The 21978-nt window shown below is 46.0% G+C and overlaps 1 protein-coding gene across 5 annotated transcripts in view; it reads left to right on the forward strand.

The window, feature by feature from the left end:
* Positions 1 to 21978, forward strand: part of MSH3 (mutS homolog 3) — a 211618-nt gene that overhangs the window by 151793 nt on the left and 37847 nt on the right. The window lies entirely within an intron of this gene.

A 21978-nucleotide genomic window follows, 5' to 3' on the forward strand; every position in this document is an offset into this window, starting at 1 on the left:
AGTTACAGCTGATGAGCAAACACTGTGCATAGTGAGGAATGATGGAAGATTTTTATTAAAGGGAACCTGTCCCCACCATAATGTGAGTACCTCACAGCTCTGGTTATCAGATCCCCAATTATGTTTTATTATAGTTTGTGCGATCAATAACTTTGCTGTAAAACCACTTTATTTCCCCCTCGTGCTGTCTTTAAATTGACCATTTAAAATCAAGAAGACAGCCGACTTGAAATTTCAAGTCAAGCTTGCTGTATCCCCATCATGCCTCTTCACTAGAGTTGAGCGGACACCTGATTTGTGTTATTTTTTATTTTTAAATTGGGGTATCCCCCAAAATATTGGGACATATAACAAAATAAAACAAAGAATAAGTGCACTTGAGTACAAGAATGAATGGTTGAGGCTGGTATAAATGTCTATTCTGCACAAGGTACAGACAAGTCTTGTGGGATCCAAGCCTGGTTCATTTTAATAAACGTGAGCTTGTCCACGTTGGCTGTGGACAGGCGGCTGCGTCTGTCTGTAATGCCGCCTCCTGCCGTGCTAAATACACGTTCAGAAAGTACACTGACTGCAGGACAGGCCAGCACCTCCAAGGCATACAGGGCAAGCTCTGGCCATGTGGACAATTTGGAGACCCGGAAGTTGAATGGGGCAGAACCATCAGTCAGTACGCGTTCCACCATGTTGTTCAAATGCTGCCTCCTGCTAACACGCTCCATATCAGCAGTTGGGGCCGGTTGTTGCGGCGAGGTGACAAAGCTTTTCCACATGTCGGCCATGCTAACCCTGCCTTCTAAGGTGCTGGCGCTGACACAGCTGCGTTGGCGACCTCTTCCTCCCCCCCTGCCTTCGCCTTGTGCTTCCACTTGTCCCCCGGCGTCAGTCAGGAATGCTCTCAGGAGCATCTTCCGATCACGCAGCAGGCCTGTAGTCGCGCATCTTCCGATCACGCTCCAGTGAGGGAATTAAGGACGGCACATTGTCTTTGTAACAGGGATCCAGCAGTGGCCACCCAGTAGTCAGCACACGTTAAAATGTGGGCAACTTTGCTGTCGTTGCGCAGGCACTGCAGCATGTAGTTGCTCATGTGTGCCAGGCTGCCCAGAGGTAAGGACAAGCTGTCCTCTGTGGGAGGCGTATCGTCTGCGTCCTCCGTATCCCCCCAGCCACGGCCTGCTGACGTTTACCCCTGGCTGTGCTGAAGTTGGTGGTGAAGGTCTGTCGCTGACCGGATGAGGAGGTGGTAGAAGAGGAGGAGGAAGCCGAGTAGGAAGAGGAGGCAAAGAATGATGCCCTGCGATCCTTGGCGGCGGAAGGACGTGCGCCAAACAGCTCTCCGCCTGGGGCCCAGCCGCCACTACATTTACCCAGTTTGCAGTTAGGGAGATATAGCGTCCCTGGCCGTGCTTACTTGTCCACGTATCTGTGGTTAGGTGGATCTTGCCACAGATGGCGTTGCGCAATGCACACTTGATTTTATCCGATACTTGGTTGTGCAAGGAGGGCACGGCTCTCCTGGAGAAGTAGTGGCGGCTGGGAACGACGTACTGTGGGACAGCAAGCGACATGAGCTGTTTGAAGCTGTCCGTCTCCACCAGCCTGAATGACAGCATTTCAAAGGCCAGTAGAAATGCTGGCATTCAGGGCAAGGGATCGAGAGTGGCTAGGTGGGAATTTACGCTTTCTCTCAAAGGTTTGTGAGATGGAGAGCTGAAAGCTTCTGTGTGATATGGTGGAGATGCTTGGTGACGGAGGTGGTGTTGTTGGTGGCACATCCTCTGTTTGCTGGGCGGCAGGTGCCAACGTTCCTCCAGAGGCGGAGTAAGAGGCCAAGGCAGCAGCAGAAGAGGGAGCAGGAGGGGCCTGAGCCCTTTCTTGGTTTTGAAGGTGCTTACTCCACTGCAGCCCATTTCTCGCATGTAGATGCCTGGTCATGCAGGTTGTGCTAAGGTACAGAACGTTAATGCCTCGCTTCAGGCTCTGATGGCACAGCGTGCAAACCACTCGGGTCTTGTCGTCAGCACGTTGTGTGAAGAAGTGCCATGCCAGGGAACTCCTTGATACTGCCTTTGGTGTGCTCGGTCCCTGGTGTTGGTGGCCAGTAGCAGGCAAACTGCTCTGCTTTTGCACCCTGCTCCCGCTTTTGCTACACTGTTGGCTCGGTCTCACCACTGGCTCTTCCTCCGAACTCTGAAAGCCAGTGGCATGACCTTCATTCCATGTGGGGTCTAGGACCTCATCGTCCCCTGCATCGTCTTCCACCCAGTCTTCCTCCCTGACCTCCTTTTTGGTCTGCACACTGCAGAAAGACGCAGCAGTTGGCACCTGTGTTTCGTCATCATCAGAGACGTGCTGAGGTGGTATTCCCTTGTCCTCATCAGGAAACATAAGTGGTTGTGCGTCAGTGCATTCTATGTCTTCCACCCCTGGGGAAGGGCTAGGTGGATGCCCTTGGGAAACCCTGCCAGCAGAGTCTTCAAACAGCATAAGAGACTGCTGCATGATTTGAGGTTCAGACAGGTTCCCCGATATGCACGGGGGTGATGTGACAGACTGATGGGCATGGGTTTCAGGCGCCACCTGTGCGCTTTCTGCAGAAGACTGGGTGGGAGATAATGTGAACGTTCTGGATCCACGGTCGGCCACCCAATTGACTAGCGCCTGTACTTGCTCAGGCCTTACCATCCTTAGAACCGCCAATATAAACCCTGATGTAGGGTATTGCACTCAATTTTTTTTTTAAAAACTCTATATGACAGCGGTATTTGTGGCCTAAATGTGACAGTCACCGATGCACGTGTAATCAAAGATGACCAGTATATGAACAAAATTATTTTTTTAACCGCAGTAACCTAATGGCCGTATTTGTGGCCTAAATGTGACTGTAATCAATGTACGTTTAATCAAAGATGACCAGTATATGAACAAACGGTTTTTTAAACCGCAGTAACCAAATGGCCGTATTTGTGACCTAAATGTGACTGTCACCTATGCACGTGTAATCAAAGATGACCAATATATGAACAAACTTTTTTTTAAAACCGCAGTAACCAAATGGCTGTATTTGTGGCCTAAATGTGACTGTAATCAATGCACGTTTAATAAAAAATGACCAGTATATGAACAAACTGTCTTTTTTAACCGCAGTAACCTAATGGCCGTATTTGTGGCCTAAATGTGACTGTCACCTATGCACGTGTAATCAAAGATGACCAGTATATGAACAAAAAGTTTTTTAAGCACATTCAGCAAAAAAGCTGTATTTCTGGACTAGCAGACATGGAGATAGATAGTGCTGGTGCACTATCGTTGCATAAAATGGCTGCCGATTAGGTATTGATAGTGACAAACTGAAGTAAAAAAAAAAGTTCGTTTTCAGCAGAAGTTGGCTCAGTGCAGGCTTAAAAAAATTGTGCACTGCCCCCACAAAACACATTGGATTTAGTTTGCTGAGTAAAAAAGGCAGTTCTTCTTAATATTTCTCCCTGATCTCTCCCTGACAGCAGCTGCAGCCTCTCCCTACACTTATCAGAGCAGAGTGACGGGCGGCGCTACGTGACTCCAGCTTAAATAGAGGCTGGGTCACATGCTGCAGTTTGCCAATCACAGCCAAGCCAATAGTAGGCATGGCTGTGATGGCTTCTAAGGGCACACAGTTAAACGCTTGTTGATTGGCTGCTGTGCAGCCTTTCAAAAAGCGCCGAACCCGAACTTTTACGCAAATGTTCGGGTCTGGGTCCCAAAAAAGCTAAAGCTCGGTACGAACCCGAACTTTACAGTTCGGGTTCACTCAACTCTACTCTTCACTCTTTCACAAAAACTTTTGTTTTTTGTTAATAAAATGGACACAAACATATTGAAACATATGCTCATCCGTCAAACTTAAAGGGGTTGGCCACTATATCAGTACTTTACACAACATTGTTGGAGGCAGGGTAAAAATGAGTTTCCGGGGGGCGTGGCTAACTGCCGGCATGACCGCACGCACTTGAGAGCGGCTCCGGTCCCTGGAATCTATCCTGACTAATCCTGCCAAGCTGCATTCCTCAAACTCAGAGTGGCAAGTGCAGAGGAGACGGAGGAAACCCAGGAACCACGATATGGGTCCCAGCAAGGCGCAGACTGCGGCCGACAAACTTAAAGAATATGCCCGCCAGGAAAACCAACATGGCGCCGCGGCTCCCGCCACTCCACGTGCAGCGGTGACGCGCGGACAGGCCGCGCAGCAGATAGAAACCGATGATGCTGGGGAACCGGAGATAACGCTGAAAGCGGTCTCAGAGCAGCTCCTCACAGCGATTTCCTCCTGCCAATCCTCCCTTACCTGCAAGATTGAGGAGGTGCGTGTCGACCTGGGCCTGTTGAGGCAAGACGTGCAACAGCTGAGGGAAAGAGTTAAACACACTGAAGACCGGGTGTCGGAGCTGGAGGATTACACCAGGCCGCTGGATTCGAGGCTGACGGAGGTGGAAAGAGCCGTTGGATTATGGCGGCAGAAGTGCGACGACCTGGAGAACCGGGCCCGACGCAACAATGTAAGAATCCTGGGGATGCCAGAGAGAGCGGAGGGGAGAGATCCTGCTAGCTTTTTGGAACTTTGGTTTAAGGCCCAGTTCCCTGCAGCCACATTCTCAGCGGCCTATGCAGTTGAAAGGGCGCACAGAGTACCGGCCAGACCACCACCTCCAGGCGCACCGCCGAGGCCCCTGCTCGCCCGTCTATTAAATTGGAAGGATCGAGATTTAATTCTTAGCCAAGCTAGGAGCAAAGGTGTATTGATGCACGAAAACGCCAACGTGTCACTTTTCCCGGATTTCTCTGCGGATTTGCAGAAAAAGAGGGCCACCTTCGTTTTGGTCAAGAGACGCCTCAGGGAATTAAATTTGCAATACTCGATGGCCTACCCGGCGCGACTACGCGTAGTGGATGGTGACCGGCCTATATTTTTCACCGACCCAAAGGAGGCTGAGGACTGGGTTGCTAGACGTCCAAGGATGCATTGACCTGAAACACCAGGACTGAGTTGCAAGTATTACTGAGTTCTGGAAAGGCACTTTATAGAAGCCTTGTCACTGAGTTGTCTATCCTTATTATATGGTGCAATATTTAGCTTTACCTGAATGTAATATGGTGCTCTTTCAGATAGCAGATCATTGTGTGCATAGGTTTAGTCCTACAGTTGTTGATTTATAGACTGGCTAGATATGAGTGTCTGCACCTATTGAGGCTTAGATGCACCTGCAGCTATAATATTCACACGGACCAGGGAATGCTTGGCTACCTGTGCGGGCATAACCTCTTCACCCTGCACTGGTCCCCGAATACAGATTGTCACCTTGTTAATACTATGATGCATGCACTGGATGTTTGCTCAGAGGTATTAGAAGTTTACCTGTTATGTTATATGTTTGTTAAGTTATTGAAAGCATGGTCACATCAATTATTCATCAGGAGTGTGGGAGGGGGGCGAACTATTAAAATAGGTGAGGTTATTCCACACGTGCCGGATGGCACCCTGTACTACTGGAGGGATAACTTTAAGATTGTACTATGGGACCTCTAGTGGTGATGTCCTGGAATGTGAGGGGCCTGGGAAATCCGAACAAAAGGATAGCGGTGTTCTCGCATGTACGACGCTATAGCCCTCACATTCTGGGACTTCAAGAGACTCATCTGACGGCTGACACCGGGCACAGAATTGTAAAACAATGGGTCCAGTGGTCACTTCAGTCATATGGCACATCAAATTCTAGAGGCGCGGCTATATTAGTGCCCAGGGGCCTTCTGTGGGAACCGCAGCAGACAGTTGCTGATCCGGAGGGACAATATATACTGGCGTATGGCTTTATTGACCACATCCCGTATGTAATAATTAATATATATAATCCCCCCCCGGCAAGTCTTTCACTCCTTCATGTTATCCTGGGGTTTGCGGCGCAATATTCCTCGGCCCAGCTGATTTGCATGGGAGACTTTAATATGGTACTGCAGGAAGAGGTAGATAGATTTAGACCACCTGAAGGGAGGGAAACTGGGGTCCAATCGACGACCACTCTGTTTAGAATTGCTGCAGAAATAGGATGGATAGATTTGTGGAGAATTAGGAACCCGCAGTTGAGGGAATACTCCTGTTTCACTCCCGCTAGGGGGGCACTCTCGAGAATTGACTATGTCCTGGGAAATGCTGCTAGTTATACGGACTTGGTAGCAATTACCTATGAGTCGCGGGGACCCTCAGATCATGCTGCGGTTGTGGCACGTTTTGACACTCCCGGGATTGCATCTAGAGGGGGGAAGATGAGAATACATCCCTTTTGGCTCTCTTTATTGACAAAAAATGATAGAATTCCCGATCAGTTGAGAGTATTCTTGGATGTGCAGGGAGATGAAACGGAGGAATTGCTATTGTGGGACACCCTGAAGGCCTTCCTGAGGGGATGTCTGAAGTCCTCAATATCCTATGTAAAAAAGGACACGTCCCGCCAGGAATTAGAGTTGCATAATAAATGTAGGGAGGCGGAAGTATCTTTTTGTTCTGACCCCACAGAAAGGAATAGGATAGAGTGGATGACTAGAGGTAGGGCGTATATGATGCATCTTAAGGAGAAAAGTGAACGCAAAATGTTCTTCATGAAGCAACAGTCATTTGAATCTGGTGATAGAGCGGGTAAGCTTTTAGCTCAGATTGCTAGAGCCAACCAGTCCCCCCCCCCGGTACTCCGAATTTTGAACCCGGAGGGACAATTGGTGGAATCCGGACAGAGAATACTTGACGCTTTCAAACGGTTTTATCAATCACTGTACAGCACAGCAGCTAACTACACGGAGAGGGAGTTAAGGGACTATATTTCAGAGGTGGAACATCCTAAGCTTAGTGCGGCGGAAGTGACCCTCCTGGATAAGGATATAACTCTGGAAGAAATCCAGCTAGCCATGCATGACATACCAACTGGGAAAGCACCGGGCCCGGATGGGATCCCGATCGAAGTTTATTCTAGATATAGTGAAATTCTTAGTCCCCAACTCCTTAAGCTGTACTCAGCATCATTCCAGCGTCACCAATTGCCTGAGACCTTATATGATGCTACTATTGTTGTTATATTAAAGCCAGACAAGGATCCAACTGTATGCGGCTCTTACAGGCCGATTTCGTTGCTTAATTTAGACTACAAAATTCTAACCAGACTGTTAGCCTCTCGTTTAAATAAAGTAATAACGTCTATAGTACACCAGGATCAGACAGGGTTCATGCCGGGGAGGACCACCTCTGACAATATCAGGAGAGCTCAGGTTATTGCTCAGGTAGGAGTAGCGGAGGGGTGTGAATGGGCCATGGCGTCACTTGACACGGCTAAGGCCTTTGACTCTGTGGAGTGGCCTTTCCTGTTGCGGATCCTGAAGGAATTTGGGTTTGGACCAGGGTTCATAAGATGGGTTGAGATACTGTACCAGAGACCTAAGGCAAATATACTAGTAAATGGCACCCTGTCAGATTCCTTTACTCTGCATAGAGGTACCAGACAAGGTTGCCCCCTCTCCCCCCTTTTGTTTGCGGTGGTAATCGAACATTTAGCATTGAGGGTGAGGCAAGATAGGTCCTTCATGGGGATCTCTAGAGGAGATAGAGAGGAGAAGATAGGCTTATATGCAGATGATCTCCTTCTGTTTATGGACGAGCCTGAGCGGACTCTACCCAGAGCAATTGAGGTAATAGGAGAATTTGGCACATACTCGGGCTTGCTCATAAACTGGACGAAGTCAGCTATTATGCCTCTTTGGGATCATGGGTGGCCGGAGAGTATACACAATTCACCGGTAGTGGACCAGTTTAAGTATCTCGGCATTGTGATCACAAGGGACCCTGGCGTGTCTGGGACGAGAAATATAGAACCGATAGAGTCCTTATTTATTGATAAATTTAAAACTTGGAAGGCATTACCGATTTCGGTGATGGGGAGATGGAACCTAGTTAAAATGATTCTGCTTCCCAAGGGCCTGTATCTCCTGTCACATGCATGCGCCCCGGTACCAAAGGCCTTCTTTGACAGGCTGCACTCCCAGGTAACGGCGTTTGTGTGGGGCAAAGCTAGGAGGAAGCTCTCGCAGAAAGTGTTACAGAGGTCTAAGACGAGGGGGGGAGCGGCTCTACCTGATTTTTTCCTATATTACTTAGCCGGCCAGCTGAAATATGTAGCGGCATGGGTCAAACAGGGAGAACTACCAGGACCGGAATATTGGTTGAGGGAATATCTTAATCTTTCTACTCTGTGGCCTGTCTTGGAGTCCCCAAGCACAGTACCCAGGAGACTACTTCCTGCTCATAGATTGGCTAACCAAGTATGGAAAGCAGCCAAATTAAACTCGTATGCTGATTTACCAGATGCAATCCCGCTCTGGGACAATCCCATGTTGCCGCACTTGGAAACATTAGAGGGTGCAGGGATATGGAAGGGATGTGGAGTGCTGACATTAGCAGAGCTGTATGAAGAGGGCGTATTACGAACTTTGCAACAGCTACAGGAGAAATTTGAGATTCCCCACTCTTTGTTTTTTCGGTACCTTCAATTACGGCACGCCCTAAATGATCAGTTTAGAGGGACAGATCGCAGTATTTCTAAATATCCTTTGATAGGGGTGTTAAGATCGCAGGGACCTAAGGGCATTATTTCTATACTGTACACATATTTACTAGGTGATCGCATGATTCTTCAGCCATTGGAAGTAGAAGCGAAATGGAAGGTTAATATTCCAACTCTTGATGCTGAAGAATGGGAGGAGGCTATGTTGGTACCCACTAAGGTTTCCCCGTCGGTAAATAATAAACTAATACAATTATTCATATTGCATAGGAGCTACTTAACCCCCCTCAGGCTGTATAAGATGGGGAGATTGCCTAGCAGCAGATGCCATAGATGTCAAGAAGAGAGCGCTGATTTCTGGCATTTGATGTGGGGATGCAGACATTTACAAGTCTTTTGGAATAAGGTTGTAGAGATTCTGTCCACGATGGTGCCTGTTTCGATAGGAGCCTGCCCAAAAATATGTATCCTAGGGATATTAGAGGAGGAACAGTGGACACATCACCAGAGAATATTCCTAGGGGAAGCCCTCTTCTTAGCTAGGAAGGCTGTAGCATTGAGGTGGATGGCGGAAAGACTCCCCACGGTGAGCCTATGTAAGACCTTGATGAATCATGCAATGAATATGGAAAAAGTGGTATATATACATAGAAAATGCCCAGGGAAATTTCAGAAAGTGTGGGGAGAGTGGTGCTCTTCAAATCACTCCTTGCAACCTGTACACCTGCACTCTGTGTCGGAGGATACTACTGCACTAAGTGTCTGAACACTAGAATGTAGACATGCTGTATTGTTTGATGCCAAGTAGTAAAATATTGCCGATAATCACCTGACACACTATGTATCATGATTGTACTTTGTGGAGTTGGTGACTCCCCTGCGTGGGATGCCACTGCTCCGAAATATGCTGAACCATGCTTGTTGTTAATTTCAATAAAACGAGTTTAAAAAAAAAAAATGAGTTTCCAAATATACTTTATAAAACAATCTGTCTGCTAATCTTTTTATAGTAAGCCACCCCCTGAGCCCCGCTCTGCGTGCAGCCAGTTCGTCCATGGCTGCACGCGACATGGAGGAGCTTTAGAGAAAGCTCGTCCATGACTGTAGTGTAACTGCACATGCGCTGCTTTTACTAATCTGCCTAAGAGCAGCTCCTGTCCAGTCTGCCCCTGCCACTTGCGCGCTCCCTGTTCAGTCTCTGACAGAAATCCGCTGCTTGTTCTGTCAGTACAAAAAGCTTATTCCTGTCAGAGTTCGGTGCGAGGAGCCTAGTAAGAGCACGTCTGATCTCCTGGCTACGAGGGCGGTCCTGGGCCGGCGATCGCTCTGATTGGCTAGTCTGTACAGTGGGAATCAGAACCTTCTAAAATGTATATATATAATATTCCCCCCCCCCCCCCCCCCCCCCCTCCGTGGGCTCCAGCCCCCATTGTGCCCCCCTAATTTCAGGATGGCCGGCGGCAGCGCTGCTGATCCCCCCCCTCCTGCCCTGATCTGTTTCAGGATGGCCGGAGCGGTTAGCAGAGTGTCAGCTATAATATACAGCTCACACACTGTTGGCACCGATGTCGGCCGTTTAACCCCTTCCATGCTGCGGTCCATAGGGACCACTGTATGGAAAGGGTTAAGAGATGGAGGGAGCTCCCTCCCTCTCCCATCGGGCTGCTGCTGTGCTGTGGCAGTGGCCCGATGCTTGGTCCCGGTGGTTACCATGGCAACCGGACGCCTTCACAGGCATCTGGCTTGCCTTGGTATAGCTGATCAGGCTCCAGCTAAAGGAAGGAGCCTGATCAGGCTTATTGTGAGTGACAATGCACTGCAGTACACTATACAGTGTACTGCAGTGTATTATAAACCATCAGACCCACTGGATCATCAAGAACCAAGTGGGTCTCGGTAATAAAAAAAATATATATTAAATTTCTTCTTATAGCCACACATTTATAATTGATAAAAAAAACACATGTTTGGTATCATCGCATCTATAACGACCTGATCTATAAAAGGATCGCGTTACTTTCCCCGCACGGTGAACACCATAAAAAAATAAGAATTTAGATTTTGCCCACCTCACTTCCCAAAAAAAGGTATTAAAAATGATATAAAAGTCATATGTACCCCAAAATGGTACCAGTCAAACCGTCACCTCATCCCGCAAAAAATGAGCTCCTACATAAGACAATCGCTCAAAAACTGAAAAAAATATGGCTTTCAGAAATTTATTATTGTGTTAAAGTGAAATAAATAAAAAAAGTAGACATATTACAGGGCTCCAGATGGCGACCAAAATGGTCGCCAATGCGACTTAGAATTCACAAATGGCGACAAGACTTTTTAGTCTTGTCGCCATTTGCGACTAGAACCGCCGCCGCAGCTCTGCTCAATACAGCGGCGGGCACAGGATAGTTCTCTGCCCCGCCGCCGATGTTCTTCTCAGCAGCGCAGTGGAGAAGTCTCTCCCTCCCCCCTGTGCCGCTGCCGCCAATAATAAGAGAGATAGGAGGAGGAGGGGCTGTGGCCACTGCGCCGCCAATAAAGATAACTGAGCTGTTAATACAAATACAGGAGGCGGGTGCCAAAATCAAATAGCCGGCACCCGACCTCTATGACAGGGAGCGGTACCTGAAGAGTTAACTGCCGCTGATCGCAGCTCCCTGTCATAGAGGTCGGGTGCCGGCTATTTGATTCTGGCACCCGGCTCCTGTATTTGTATTAACAGCTCAGTTATCTTTATTGGTGGCACAGTGCGCCCCCCCCCCCCCCCCAGTATAATAAACATTGGTGGCGCAGTGGGAAGGGCCAATGAGGGTTTAAAAAAAAAAAATGAACTCACCTCCTCCAATTGATCGCGTAGCTGCTGGTCTCCTGTTCAGGACCTGTGGTGACGTCACTGAGCTCATCACATGGTCCATTACCATGGTGATGGATCATGTGATGAGCACAGTGATGTCACCACAGGTCCTTTGACAGGTCCTGAAGAAAGAACAGGAGACCGGCTGCTACGCGATCAATTGGAGGAGGTGAGTTAATTTTTATTTTTTAACCCTCATTGGCACTGTCCACTGCGCCACCAATGTTTATTATACTGGTGGGGGGGCGCACTGTGCCACCAATGTTTATTATACTGGGGGGGCGCACTGTGCCACCAATGTTTATTATACTGGGGGGGCGCACTGTGCCACCAATGTTTATTATACTGGGGGGGGCACACTGTGCCACCAATGTTTATTATACTGGGGTGTTGGGGGGGGGGGGCACTGTGCCACCAATGTTTATTATACTGGGGTGTTGGGGGGGCACACTGCGCCACCAATGTTTATTATATTATACTGGGGGGGCGCACTGTGCCACCAATGTTTATTATACTGGGGGGGCGCACTGTGCCACCAATGTTTATTATACTGGGGTGTTGGGGGGGCACACTGCACCACCAATGTTTATTACACTGGGGTGTTGGGGGGCACATTATACTGGGGTGTTGGGGGGGCACACTGCGCCACCAATGTTTATTACACTGGGGTGTTGGGGGGGGGGGGCACTGCGCCACCAATGTTTATTATACTGGGGGGGGCGCACTGTGCCACCAATGTTTACTATACTGGGGTGTTGGGGGGGCACACTGTGCCACCAATGTTTATTATACTGGGGGGGCGCACTGTGCCACCAATGTTTATTATACTGGGGTGTTGGGGGGCGCAGTGCGCCACCAATGTTTATTATACTGGGGTGTTGGGGGGGGGGGCACACTGCACCACCAATGTTTATTACACTGGGGTGTTGGGGGGCGCAGTGCGCCACCAATGTTTATTATACTGGGGTGTTGGGGGGGCACTGCGCCACCAATGTTTATTATACTGGGGGGGGCGCACTGTGCCACCAATGTTTATTATACTGGGGTGTTGGGGGGGGGGCACACTGCGCCTCCAATGTTTATTATACTGGGGGGGCGCACTGCGTCACCAATGTTTATTATACTGGGGTGATGGGGGGGCGCACTGCGCCACCAATGTTTATTATATTGACCTTCTACTATGCATTCTGTATTAAAGAATGCTATTATTTTTCCTTATAACCATGTTATAAGGGAAAATAATACAGTGAATAGACTTTCATCCTAGCAACCGTGCGTGAAAATCGCACCGCATCCGCACTTGCTTGCGGATGCTTGCGATTTTCACTCAGCCCCATTAACTTCTATGGGGCCTGCGTTGCGTGAAAAACGCACAACAGAGCATGCTGCGATTTTCACGCAACACACAAGTGATGCGTGAAAATCACCGCTCATGTGCACAGCCCCATAGAAGTGAATGGGTCCGGATTCAGTTCAGGTGCATTCCGGTATTTTGAATGCCGGATCCGGCACTAATACATTCCTATGGGGAAAAATGACGGATCCGGCATTCAGTCAAATCTTCATTTTTTTTCGCCGGAGATAAAACCGTAGCATGCTGCGGTTTTATCTTTTGCCTGATCAGTCAAAATGACTGAACTGAAGACGTCCTGATGCATCCTGAACAGATTGCTCTCCATTCTGAATGCATGGGGATATGCCTGATCAGTTCTTTTCTGGTATAGAGCCCCTGTGACGGAACTCAGTGCCGGAAATGAAAAACGCTAGTGTGGAAGTACCCTAAAATATTAAGTTTAAATCCCCCTTTCCCAATTTTACATATAAAATATATAAACAATAAATAAATAAATAAACATAATTGCATAGCGCGGTGTCCGAAAAGTCCAAACTATTAAATTATTTTAAAATATCTCCTATGTGGTGAGCATTCGCCATTTTTTAGTCACCCCAAAAAATAGGATAGGACTGTTCTATTATGGGCCGAACGTTTCATAAAATGCGAAATGCACGCGGCTTTTTTGGTGTTTTTTTTATTTATTTTTTGCGCTGTATTTATGGTGACGAAAGCGAATCAAAATTTTGGTATCGAAATAACCCTACGCCAATCTGATCGGCGTAGCGTTGTCACGATGCCAATATTTTGATTCGCTTTCGATTTGGCGACTAAAAATTTGATTTGGCTCCTAAATTTTTCAGTTCAGGAGCCAATGGCTACTAGGTATTTTTTTTAGTCTGGAGCACTGTATTAGGTATTGCCGCATCCGTAACAACCAGTTCTATAAAAATATCACATGACCTAACCCCTCAGGGGAACACCATAAATAAATAAAAAAATGTACCAAAAAAGCCATTTTTTTATCACCTTAAATCACAAAAAGTGTAATGCCAAGCGATCAAAAAGTCATATGCACCCCAAAATAGTACCAATCAAAACGTCACCTCATCCCGCCAAAAATAACAGCCTACCTAAGACAATCGACCAAAGAATAAAAAATATATGGCTTTCAGAAAATGGAGACACAAAAACATGATATTTTTTTTCAAAAATGCTTTATTATGTGAAAGTGAAACAAACAAAGTAAGTAGACATATTTGATATCATCGCATCTGTAACAACCTGCTCTATAAAAATAGCCATGATCTAACCTGTGAGATGAACGTTGTAAAAAATTAAAACTGCAGCAGACAGGGCATTATTGGTAACCTTGCCTAACAAAAAACGTAATATAGAGCGATTAAAAATCATATGTAACCCAGAATAGTATCAATAAAACTGTCACCTTATCCCGTAGTTTTCAAAATGGGGTCACTTTTTGGGAGCTTCTACTGTAGGGTGCATCAGGGGGGCTTCAAATGAGACATGGTGTCTAAAAACTATTATGCTGACTTGTCTGTGATGAGATGACACCTGAGGTGCTGTTGTTACTATGGTATCACAGTTGGCCAGGGATGTCATGTGACCGCTCCTCTGAAGATGCATGCTGGGATTTTTACTTTCACTTTGCAGCTGCTCCGCCCACACAGCCTCTCATCAATGGGAGCATGCTATGCTGAACACATTAGAAAAATTATACATACACAGTATATCTCTCATTATACGAATACCTCTTGGCTTTAGTTATTTTCTGGGGCCATTTTTTTTTTTTTTTATGCGTATGATGGCAACCACTTTAAACGTAAAAAAAAAAAAGTTTGCATACTGTACTTTTTTATTTATTTATTTTTATTTATTTTTTTACTGTATGACTAAACGTATCTGGTTGATGTACAGCAAAAACGAGATGTGAACAGCTACTTAGATGGTCATCTGAGATCGGGGGAGTCTACTGTGTAGAGTAGGGGTAGGCAACCTCTGGCACTCCAACTGTTGTGAAACTACAACTCCCAGCATGCATACTTGCTCTGCTCTTCCAAGAACTCTCATAGAAATGAATGGAGCATGCTGGGAACTGTAGTTTCAGAACAGCTGGAGAGTCGCAGGTTGCTGATCCCTGGTGTAGAGGGTTCCGTTGACTGGTGTAGGAGCTGTTCACATCTTGTTTTTTTTATACGTCAAGCTGATCCATTTAGACATGTAGTAAAAATATATACAAACTATTATCTATTTATAATCCAAATACATTTGACAGATGTGCATACGTTTGTGTCAGTATATGTTTTTCTTAAACCTTCGTTTTTTAAATAAAGATTTGAAGTGTATCAAAGGAAGTAGGGGGATTTGCTTTTTAAGAATTTTTTCCAGTAAAACTGAATACATTTAACAGTTGGAAACATATTGTTCTATGTCTCCATCCGTAAAAAAAAAAAAAAACATACCTTTTCATACTTTTTTTTTTTTCTTTGGAGGACAGAAAAGCGTGGTATGCTAGTCTGTCCTGGAGAGAAAAAACACAGAAATGAACACATAAACAATGACAAACTGAGTCAAAAGTATGCATTTTTGAGCTACGTTTACCCAATTATAGTCTATTGCTATGTCAAGTAATAAGTTTCTATAAGTATTTTCTGTTTACAAACGTAGCCGCATGACGTACAGCAAAAGTGAGTGTGAACAGCCCCTTGATGCATTATCATACAATAAAACATAGTTAACGGTTTTCAGGTTGAGTTTACTCCTCCAGTTCCGAATGTTTATTACATTCATTGATTAATTGTTATAGGAATGTGAAAAGTTGGATAATTTGTAGTTTGTATGGAAAGCACAGATTGAGCAGGGGCTACGTCATTTTGTCAAACATCTTTGTAGAAGTGCTTATCACTTTTTATACCAGGGAAGAGAATAAAAGTTTAATTTCACAGGTCCCTTGTATTTCTAGCCCCTTCATATATCTCTCTTATCACAGCTTAGCCTTTAGACACCACTGACTTACTGTTAAATTACCCAGGAGGAGTCGGCTGCTGGAGTAAAATTGGTTTTATTAATCAGTTTGATACATAGTTTGGTGGATGTCACCGAGTGTTGGGAATTAATAATGTAGACTTTCCGCATTCGTATTTACATCTCGCACAGAATGGGGGTATGAAAGCATCCAGAGCACTGTATTATGGATGCTGTTAGTAGCATTCCCTAGTATTAATTCATTCACCGTCGTATATCTGAGGCTGACTGCACACCTGGCATTAATGCACAGAAGGCAGATTTACAAACCATTTTATGGTGATAGATGTAAGAGAATACAGAGCGTGTTATTTTTGAGTCATTTTATGGGGAAAATTCTCATAATAGTCCCCCCAGGCTGGACATCATTTTTTGCTTTGAAACGTGAAAGGGCTACTTTGGCTTCATTTTATGGCTGCTGTGCTGACATTATTATGCACCATTTTATTTTTACAAATAAAAACCAATAAAGTAAAATTTACAAGCCAATGGTAACGGCAATATAAGCCCAATGGTCCACAAAGTCAACACTGGTAGAAGAAAAGAGAATCAATGAGCTTTCGTTAAATGCAGGGTGATGTCTATGAGTATGTAGACTGAGGGGTATGGGGTGAGAGTGAGTGTGGTGGGACGACCACTGGATGAACACATGGACATTAAGGCTGTTGCGCATTTGGTCATGTCTGTTATGCAGGAGTCATTAAAGGGGTCATCCAGAATTTTGGTATTGATCACCTATCCTCAGAATCAACATCTGATCGTTGGGGATCTGACACCCAGCACCCCTCCCTTTAGCTGGGTGAAGAAGAAGCACAGCTCTGGTGAGCGCCGCTGCCTCCTTAAAGCTTACCAAGCACAGTACCTTACACTGTATAGTGGCTGTGCTTGGTATTGCAGCTCAGCCCCATTTCATTTGAATGGGACTGAGCTGCACCTAGGCCATGTGACCAATCAGCGGGGGTGCCGGAAGTCAGATCCCCACCAATCAGATATTGATGGTCTATCCTGAGGATAGTCCATCAGTTTGGAGCTCCCTGAATACCCACTTAATTTAGTGTGATGGTCAACTGAAAGTATAATGAAATCCTCAAAATCACATTTTCTTAGTTATGTGCCTTTACAATATGTAATATCATTTATCAAACAAAGAGTAATCCTACACGGGGAACAGTCTAATTGTAATTTTACTTAAAGGTTGTATCAGCAACCCAATAAATTTGCAGTTTTTTGTTATATTTTTAAAATAGAATTTTTATTGTAAATTTCTTAAAATGCATTCAAATAACACAGCGTCATATAGGGCAACAAACACGCTGAAAAATTTGTTCAAAACCAAACCATCAAGAAGATAATGCAGTTACCTCTCTGCTATATAGGCTACAGTCTCGGGCTCCTGCGTTTTATGTTACTGCCTTTATTAATATATACATGCTGACTGTAATATATGTTGTGACTGTCTGTGAGAAGCTGATTTATTATAGATTGTCACAGGTAATTACAAAGTATAGTGATTTGCATTGCTTTAATTACATTACGTTCATTTGTGATTTCAAGTTAATAACATTCAAATTAATTCATAAAAACATACAAATTAATGATTCTTTTGGGTAGGAATCTCGTGCAGGGATAGAAACTTGTGTCTAAATATGTACATTTGACTTCAGAATTGTGACAATACTTTGGCACACGGGGGGGGGGGGGGAAGATTTGTCAAACCTGCTGTAAATGAAAACTAGCTGTTACATTACAAACAATCAGATTCCACCTTTCATTTTTCAGAGCTCCTTTAGAAAATTAAAGGATCAATCTGATTAGTTACTATGGACTAGGGTTGCACTGGGTATCTAATTTTTTGCGCTATCGCGCAGCCTAGTATCTGTTGGCGATCAAGGCACACGCCGCTCTCAGCGCGCACCATGTTCTCCTCAGCCAGCACAGTGAAGGAGGAAGTCCCTCCCCATTGAGACGTGGCCGCAGCACCTGAGGGGTTAATTGCCGCGGTTCAGCGGATCGCCGCGCCCTATCATTGAGGCCGGGTACATTTGTATTTAGGGGTAAATTATATGCATTGGTTGTGCTTTGGCCATATGCCCCCTCCACTCTCCTCAGTATTATAATCATGTTCATTATATTCACCCCATTATTATATTGATTGGTGGCAGTGGCCACAGGGTCCCCTCCCCCTCAGTATAATCATTAGTGGCAGTGGCCACAGGGTCCCTGTCACAGACGTTCCCGCGGCAGGTACCACGAGATCGGAGAGACTGGCAACTCGTGGGTTAAATTGACAAGTTCTTTGTTGATCTTATTGTGTCTGTGTTTTGGTGAATGCCACACCCCTTGCTTCAGGTGTTGCTTGTTGGGAATTAACTTTTCCCATAAGTAGCCACTTCTCACTCTTGGAGGTGCGGTTTATAGATTTTCTTCCTGCCTTCTAACTAGGTAGTCGGTTGTACTCTGTGGTGCTTCTGGAGTTGCCAGTTTTCTACTTTCAGATAAGTCTTGTCTTTTCTTATTGTTTTGTGTTTGTTATATTCCCTGTTGTTTGTATCTGGGCCTGAGACAGAGACTTCCTTTCGTCTATCTGGGGAGGAATGGGTTGTCTCTGGTCCTAACCTCATTCCAGGGCCTTATAGGGATGTAAGGGCCTAGGTGTTCCACATATTAATATTCCTACCTTTTTAAGGTCTATTCATATTGATAGGTAGTCAGGGCCGGGATTAGGGTTGTTTAGGAGGTGACCTGTTTCTTTCCTAGTTTCCAGGCCCAGTTACTGTTCCCCTTCCCTCCTGTGTTTTGTGTGGAGTTTTTCTCCCACACTGATCGTGACAGTCCCTCCCCTCCTCCTAAGTTGGTGGCAGCTTCCGATAGGAGCCCCAGCAGTGAAATCGTGGTGCTCCGATCGATTACCATGGCAGCCTGGACGCTACTGAAGCCCTGGCTGCCATGGTAAGCTCCCTGCTGCTGTGTGCACAGGGCAGCCTGGAGAGTGTGAAATCCTATACACCCTAATAGATCTCTATTAGGGTGAATAGGACAGGGGTTCTAGCCCCCTAAGGTGGCTATAGTGTAAAAAAAAAAAAGTTTAAAAGAACCCCACCAAAATTTTACGTTTAAATCACCCCCTTTCCTAATTTTACATATAAAAATATATACATAAAAAAAAATATATATATATATATATATATATATATATATATATATATTGGGTATCGCCACATCCGAAAAAGTCCAAACTATTAAAATATTTAAAAATATCTCCGATGCGGTGAAAGCCGTGACAGAGGGGGAAAAAAAAAAATGTGATTTGCCATTTATTGTCACCTCACCACCCATTGTCACCTCTCATTGTATCGAGTATATACTTTATGGGATCGAAATCGAATCAAAATTTTGGACAACAAGGCAGTTCTCCTTTGCACCAGTTTTGATACATCTCCCCCTGTATAATTTTGGTTCACACCCCTTTCCCTAGTAAACCACGCCTCTTTTGTTAAGCCACACCTTACAGTTTTTTCTATAGCTAGGTGTACCAAATTGTGCCACATCAGCGTCTAGGTGCACTCATATTAGTAAATGTGGGCCAGCAGCTGGTTCAATCCAAGCTAGATGCTATACTAGTATTACACTAGTATTAGTATTATTGGAGTACACTCGGTGACTCCTCTGCACCCGTTTAATACTAATCTGCTACATAGGTTGGCTAAATGTAGACTGTGTCGCATACTCCAGAGACAGATACCAAGGATATCTATTAACTATTCTGTATTAGGCTTCATGCACGCGACCATATTTTTCATCCTTGTGCTCTCCAAATTCGTTTACCCATTCATTTCTTTAAGGCCATGCTCACATCTGTGTCTTTTGCAGATCCGTGTGGCTGGTCCAGAGATGATAAAAACTGCCCTACTCTTGTCTATACTGCGGGTGAGAATAGTCATACAATACAGAATGCACATGATAGGTATCCCTATTTCGTGGATCTGTAGTTTGCAGACACTGGCTGTGTGCATGATATCTTAAACAGCAGCTTTATAGGTTTATTATTATACCGGCTCACTGTAATGTTGCGACACAGGCTGATGTAACGTAAACTCTATCACTTGTTTGTATATGCATAGCCTTCTATTACACAGCAGTATACTGTGAGGGTCCGCAGGCCTGATCCTGAATACCCTTTTCAGTTTTTGTAGATAAATCAGGTTAACCCCTTCCAGGCCAGACCAATTTTGGAAATTAAGGGGGTCATTTAATATCCAGTAATACGCCTATATTATTCTAAAGCCTCATGCACACGACCCTTGTGTGCATCCGTGTCCGTTGTTCCGTTTTCCGTGATTTTCTGCGGACCCATTAACTTTCAATGGGTCCGTTGAAAACTCGGAAAATGCACCGTTGTTCATCCGCGTCCGTGATCCGTGTTTCCTGTCCGTCAAAAAAATATGACCTGTCCTATTCACGGACCCATTCAAGTCAATGGGTCCGTGAAAAAACACGGATACACACAAGATTGTCATCCGCGTCCGTGATCCGTGTCCGTGGCTACTTTCACACAGATGGATCCGCAGATCCGTCTGCATAAAAGCTTTTTCAGATCTGAGTTTTCACTTTGTGAAAACTCAGATCCGACAGTATATTCTAACACAGAGGCGTTCCCATAGTGATGGGGACGCTTCAAGTTAGAATATACTACGAACTGTGTACATGACTGCCCCCTGCTGCCTGGCTGCACCCGATCTCTTACAGGGGGCTGTGATCAGCACAATTAACCCCTTAGGTGCCGCACCTGAGCGGTTAATTGTGCGTATCATAGCCCCCTGTAAGAGATCAGGTGCTGCCAGGCAGAAGGGGGCAGACCCCCCTCCCTCCCAAGTTTAAAATTCATTGGTGGCCAGTGCGGCCCCGCTCCCTCCCCTGTATTACATTCATTGGTGGCCAGTGCGGCCCCCCCTCCCTCCCTCCCCTGTATTTAATTCATTGGTGGCCAGTGCTGCACCCCTCCCTCCCAAGTATTTAATTCATTGGTGGCCAGTGCAGCCTCCCCCCCCCTCCTTCTAATTAAAATTCCCCCCCCCCCCATCATTGGTGGCAGCGGAGAGTTCCGATTGGAGTCCCAGTTTAATCGCTGGGACTCCGATCGGTAACCATGGCAACCAGGACGCTACTGCAGTCCTGGCTGCCATGGTTACTTAGCAATTTTAGAAGCATTATAATTACCTGCGATGTCTGTGACCGGCCGGGCGCTCCTCCTACTGGTAAGTGACAGGTCTGTGCGGTAAGCAATGCGCCGCACAGACCTTTCACTTACCAGTAGGAGGAGCGGCCGGCCGGTCACAGACATCGCAGGTAAGTATAATGCTTCTAAAATTGCTAAGTAACCATGGCAGCCAGGACTGCAGTAGCGTCCTGGTTGCCATGGTTACCGATCGGAGTCCCAGCGATTAAACTGGGACTCCGATCGGAACTCTCCGCTGCCACCAATGATGGGGGGTGGGGGATTTTATAATTAGGAGGGGGGGGGAGGGGATGCCGCACTGGCCACCAATGAATTAAATACTGGGGAGGGAGGGGGGCCGCACTGGCCACCAATGAATGTAATACAGGGGAGGGAGGGGGGGCCGCACTGGCCACCAATGAATGTAATACAGGGGAGGGGGGGCTGCACTGGCCACCAATGAATTTAAAACTGGGGAGGGGGGTCTGCCCCCTCCTGCCTGGCAGCACCTGATCTCTTACAGGGGGCTATGATACGCACAATTAACCCCTCAGGTGCGGCACCTGAGGGGTTAATTGTGCGGATCACAGCCCACTGTAAGAGATCGGGTGCTGCCAGGCAGCAGGGGGCAGTCATGTACACAGTTCTTAGCATATTCTAACTTGAAGCATCCCCATCACTATGGAAATGCCTCTGTGTTAGAATATACTGTCGGATCTGAGTTTTCACGATATAACTCAAATCCGATGGTATATTTTAACATAGAGGCGTTCCCATGGTAATGGGGACGCATCAAGTTAAAATATACCATCGGATTGGAGAAAACTCAGATCCGATGGTATAATAGGGACTCCTGACTTTACATTGAAAGTCAATGGGGGACGAATCCGTTTGCAATAGCACCATATTGTGTCAATGTCAAACGGATCCGTCCCCATTGACTTGCATTGTA

Source organism: Bufo bufo, chromosome 2, assembly GCF_905171765.1.
Source record: "Bufo bufo chromosome 2, aBufBuf1.1, whole genome shotgun sequence".
In the NCBI taxonomy this organism is placed as follows: Eukaryota; Metazoa; Chordata; class Amphibia; order Anura; family Bufonidae; genus Bufo; species Bufo bufo.